Source organism: Oncorhynchus clarkii, chromosome 2, assembly GCF_045791955.1.
Source record: "Oncorhynchus clarkii lewisi isolate Uvic-CL-2024 chromosome 2, UVic_Ocla_1.0, whole genome shotgun sequence".
Classification (NCBI taxonomy): Eukaryota; Metazoa; Chordata; class Actinopteri; order Salmoniformes; family Salmonidae; genus Oncorhynchus; species Oncorhynchus clarkii.
The window spans coordinates 40297772-40303976 of NC_092148.1; positions in this window are offsets into that span (position 1 = coordinate 40297772).

Sequence of the window (6205 nt, forward strand, 5' to 3'; positions counted from 1 at the left end):
TTAATTTGGAAATTACAGGGCTCTACCAGGCATTTGAGAAGTCAATGCCACATCAGAATGACAATTTGCATAGCATTTTAGTAATCTAAAACATACTACAAATTACTTTAGGTCTACTTCAAATGGCTTTCATAAGTAGGTAAGCATTGTTAAAGGAGGACTGATGTCAAATTTCAGCTAATTATGGTATCAACATTAATGTGTTTTCAGGTGGTGTATAGTGCAATCTCCCCTAAAATGGTTTTCTTCAATTTCAAATGTTTTAGGTTCTTACATAATGTTTCTCACATTCAGACTACATTTAAGGGATAATCAACAAGGAGCTATGAGTTCTCTGGAAAATAATGAAATACGTGGAAGGAGTTACATTATTTTCCATAGAACGCATAAAGCCCGGAGATTATTATCCCTTTTATACCATGGCTATAACTTAACACATTTACCTCTACAAATGTTCAACATACATATAATGAACAGAAATCTAAATGCAACATGTAAAGTGTTCCCTTGTTTCATGAGATTAAATAAGATTCCAGAAACGTTCCACATGCACAAAAAGATTATTTCTCTTAAAATCTGTGCACAAATGTGTTTATATAATATATAATGCAAAGGAGCATTTCTCCTTTGCCAAGATAATTCATATACCTGACAGGTGTGGCATATAAAGACGCTGATTAAATGGCATGATCATTACACAGGTGCACCTTGTGCTGTAGACAGAAGGCTACTAAAATGTGCAGTTTTGTCACAACACAATGCCACAGATGTCTGACGTTTTGAGGGAGCGTGCAATTGGCATGCTGACTGCAGGAATGTACACCAGAGCTGTTGCCAGAGAATGTAATGTTAATTTCTCTCATGTGCACGCTCTCTTTCTAAATCCCCATCTTGTGTAACACGGGTCATTATCGTGTTGGTCCGCTAGGGACCTGTTTCATTGTACTAAGTTCTAATCAATAGCCTAGACTGTGCTTATGTATGTTATATTATCATTTAGCTTGTTGGTAAATAAATAATTAACTCAATTGGTCTGGTACAGAACGATTTAGTGAGACCCGGGTTTGTGCAGATTTACGAATTATCCGACGTTCAGGATGAATGAGACTGTAGAGGAAATTAATTAATTAGTGACTGGTCTTAAATCAATATTCTGATATTGAGTTAATTTGGGAAATGGAAACTCATTAAACAAACTTCCCATGGTGCACCAGGTTACTGAGTTAATGATTACCGGATAAATGTCATCACGTAATTATAAACATAGTTAATTATTCAATAAACAGCAGTTGTCACATTAACGACATAGTGATGACAATGACCTAGTTCGGCCAATCCCGGATGATGCTGGGCCAATTGTGCGCTTCCCTCTGAGTCTCCCCAATCATGGCCGGATGTGATTCAGCCTGGATTCTAACCAGGCACTGTAGTGTCGCCTCTTGCACTGAGATGCAGTGCCTTAGACCACTGAACCACTCAGGAGCCCAAACGATGCAGCACTCCATCAATCTCCTTCTAGGTCAAATAGCCCTTACGCAGCCTGTAGGTGTTGGGTCATCGTCCTGTTGAAAAACAAATGATAGTCCCACTAATCGCAAACCAGATGGGATGGCGTATCGCTGCAGAATGCTGTGGTAGCCATGCTGGTTAAGCGTGCCTTGAATTCAAAATAAATCATTGACAGCGTCAAAAGCAAAGCACAGCCACAACATCACACCTACTCCTCCATGCTTTAAGGTGGGAACCACACATGCGGAGATCATCCGTTCACCTACTCACTCTCACAAAGACACTGCGGTTGGAACCAAAAACCTCAAATTTGGACTCATCAGACCAAAGGACACATTTCCACTGGTCTAATGTCCATTGCTCATGGTTCTTGAACCAAGCAAGTCTCTTATTATTATTATTGGTGTCCTTTAGTAGTGGTTTCTTTGCAGCAATTCGACCATGAAGGCCTAATTCACACAGTCTCTTCTGAACAGTTTATGTTGAGATGTGTCTGTTACTTGAACTCTGAAGCGTATATTTGGGCTGCAATTTCTAAGGTTGGTAACGCTAATGAACTCTGGGTCTTCCATTCCTGTGGCGATCCTCATGAGAGCCAGTTTCATCGTAGTTCTTGATGATTTTTGCACTTGAAGAACCTTAAATTCCTGAAATGTTGCATATTGTCTGTCCTTCCTGTCTTAAAGTAATGATGGACTGTACTTTCTCTTTGCTTATTTGAGCTGATCTTGCCCTAATATGGACTTGGCTTTTACCAAATAGGACTATTTTCTGTATACCACCCCTACTTTGTCAGAACACAACTGATTGGCTCAAACACATTAAGGAAATAAATTCCATAAATTAACTTTTAACAAGGCAGACCTGTTATTTGAAATGCATTCCAGGTGACTACCTCATGAAGCTGGTTGAGAGAAAGCCAAGAGTGTACAAAGCTGTCATCAAGGCAAAGGGTGGCTACTTTGAAGAATCTCATATAATTTGTTTAACACTTTTTTGGTTACTACATGATTCCTTCGCGTTATTTCATAGTTTTGATGTCTTCACTATTATTCTACAATGTAGAAAATAGTACAAATAAATACCCTTCAATGACTTAATTATTTTATTTTTAATACATTTGCTCAAATTTCCCCAAAAACGTTTTGCCTTGTCATTGTGGGATATTGTGTTGTTGATTGCTGAGGGATTTTAATTTAATTTAATCAATTTTAGAATAAGGCTGTTACGTAACAAAATATGGGAAAAATCAATGGGTCTGATGACTTTCCGAAGGCACTGTATTTGGCCAATGTACTACGGCTTGAGGCTGTTCTTATGTATGAAGCAACACGGAGTGCCTGGATACAGCCCTTAGCTGTGCAGTGGAGTCTCCTCAGTGAATTTCATTTAAAAAAAATTTTTTAAAACATTGAAAAAGTTATCCTTTTAGTAAAACTACTAAATATATTCACGTCACCAAATAATTGACTAAAACACTGTTTTGCAGTGAAGGTCTAGAGTAGCCTCAACAGCACTCTGTAGGGTAGCACCATGGTGTAGCTGAGGACAGTTAGCTTCAGACCTCTTCTTGGTACATTGACTGCAATACAAATCCTATGAGGTTCTTGGTTCTCACCCCCTTCCATAGACTTACACAGTAATTATTACAACTTCTGGAGAACGTCCTCCAACCTATCAGAGTTCTTGCAGCATGAACTGACATGTTGTCCACCCAATCAAAGGATCAGAGAAGGAATACAGTACTGAAAGCATAAGCTACAGCAAGCTAGTACTGCAGTGCATAAAATGTGGTGAGTAGTTGACTCAAAGAGAGAGAAAGACAATAGTTGAACAGTTTAACAAATGAATGACAAGCGAGTGTTTTTTTCTACTTTCAGTTTCACTTACTTAGCTAGCAAATGGAGCTGGCTAGTTTAGTAACAAACACCTGGCTCAAACAGGGGGATACTATGTTAGTTAGCTGGCTATGACTATCCAACACAACACTGGAAGTCAAGATAAGCATTTATTTTGACTAATTTATTGCCACCAGGCCCATCGGTGTAACTGCTTACTGACTGTACACTAACGTTACTGCATGATTGTAGCAGATTTACCAACACATTAATTCTATTAGCTATGTTGACTAGGACGTTACTTTAGCTAATATGGGGACAACGATGTAGGCTGTGTAGCAGTTATATGGTTTGGCTTGGAAAGATTTTCTCGCCTGGTCACATAGATGATGTGTTGTTCATTGAAGTCCACAAACGGAGGGAAAAGGTGAGAGGAGAGTGCAAAGAGGCGAGAAGGAATATAATGTGGCTGCTATGAAAGTGAACTGTGTTTATGAGTGTTCAGGGGTGTATTCATTCCGCTGATTCGGTTAAAAAACATTTCATAAAACGAAAGCAAACAAAATAAGGATAAAACTACCTGAATTTGTCCAATTGAAACTCTCGTTTGCAACTGTTGGACTAATGATTACACCCTAGATAAGCTAGATGCAGGCAAGAGTGTGCAAAGCGGTATAGAATGTGTCACTGTCTTATCTCAAATGTTTCTCTTGACCTGTGTGCACCTAGGTTGTAAACTTTCATTCATAGCAACCTCATGATGGGTATATGGAAAATGTGAGTATCATGTAGTAGTCGAAATCTATCGATGTTACATTGAACTGGGTGAATGGAATATGAATGACAGTCATCCAACATGCTGTAATAGAAAAGGACATGCTCATGAAAAAAAAGTGTCCTCCCTCATCATGAATGGCACTGACCGCCACATTATATACCACAACCCCTCCGAGGTGCCTTATTGCCATTCTATACTTATCAACGTTAGAAGAGTAAAAATAAATATTTGTTCATACCCAATCAGCATTCTGGGATCGAACCACACATTTTATACATGAGAAATTACAAAGTGCAGTTTTTATTACTATTATAGCCATTATTTGATATGTGACTTTTAGACAGAATGGGAATGAAATGTGGTTTAACCCATTTATGTTGCATAATAGTGTCTCAACATTTCAAATCATATTTTTCCTCAAAATAAGTATTTTACAAAAGAAATGTATATACCGTATTGTATACCCTATTCTTAGTCCACCATAATTTTTACTGACATACAGTGCAGGCTGTAGGTTCTATCACCAAGCCACCATAAATCAATTGCCATCGCCAAGCCCCAGATGCCCAACTCAGTCCCACAGGCAAAGATGAGAGAGTACTCATCAAAGCTAGCCGATGCATAAACAGTATTATAACATCTTGTATTTTTTCTACCATTATCTCCCATTTTGAGACTTGTCTCAACTTCAAAGCAAATTTTTATTTTTTAAATACATTAATACAAATGTAGAAAAACACGAGGCATCAATTTCTAACTTAAGCATAAACAAACTTCCTTGCACTAGTATATTACCATTGCAAATGACCACCCGTTGGTTCATTGAGTTTTCAACCTTAACATAAATTATCGGTAAATTTTTCATCAGTACGAAACACAATCATGTTGACACCGAGCATACTCCCATTGGTCACCATCTGTAGAAGAATATCTTAGAACATCTTGTTGGACAAACCCAGGTAGTGACTCCCGGTTTAAGTAAAATGTATTCAGTTTGGTGCCTAATGAACATGACACAGGACAAGCATCTTGATCCCATTATTTATAAGGGCATCGCCCTATGGACTCTATGTGCCATTAGCACAAACCTGCTATAATTCCTGAGTATTATCATTATCAAAATGTAAATTGGTAATGGATATAGGTCAAACAGATTAGGATCAGATTCACTGTCAGGATCAAAGGGTTCCCCCCTCTCCGTTCAGCCGGGGCACGGTGAGAATAGTGTCAACATCTTTAGTACACAACTTCTTTACACGTGTCATAATTAGCATAACAATCAATTCATAATACATTAATTGCTTCACTCATAGTTATTAACATACTACAAACTTCCTCAAATTAGTCAGTTTACAAAAATCTTTGTTTCCAAATTAGAATTAAAACCCAATTAATTAAACAACCCAAATTTAGAATTTCAATGCTTAGTGATTCACGTTAGTTCTATTACTCATTAAAAAAAAAAACTTGGCACACGTCGACCCTGGAAGAATGTACATTTATATTAATATAAAGTATATTAACCTTAATTCTAGTATTATCTTTTCTCATCAGGGTTATAATTACAGATCAGTGTCACAATGCATTCTTAGTCAAAATTACTATACATTTTGCAGTGTGTAGACCTCCACAATCAACCTGATAACCCAAATAAACAATTTTGGACAAGTCTAAATCAATTAGGGTCCCGTTGACCAACCCCCTCTGCTTCACGACACTCACGGTCTTCTTCAGAAATCTTCACAGTTCAAAGTGGATGGCCCATGATAATGTCCAGATTTCAATGTCTCACCTGGGCCCCAACACCTTTACCACCCATGTCTTGTCCATTTGCCAACCAGTATACCAGCAACATGAGAGAAGTTTGGAACGGATCTCTCTCCATGCTCCCTCCACGTGGACTCATGTAGCACTCCTGAGTGTAAAGGCATGACAGAAAAGACAGTTGATAGCTTCGACTGGATACTGTGTACAGGTTGCTGGCTCGGACTCAGGTAGAAGTGGTGAAGGACCATAATGAAACACCATTTTCACCATTACAGCCGGTTAGAGGGGGTTTGAGGTCCACGCCATTCCTTGG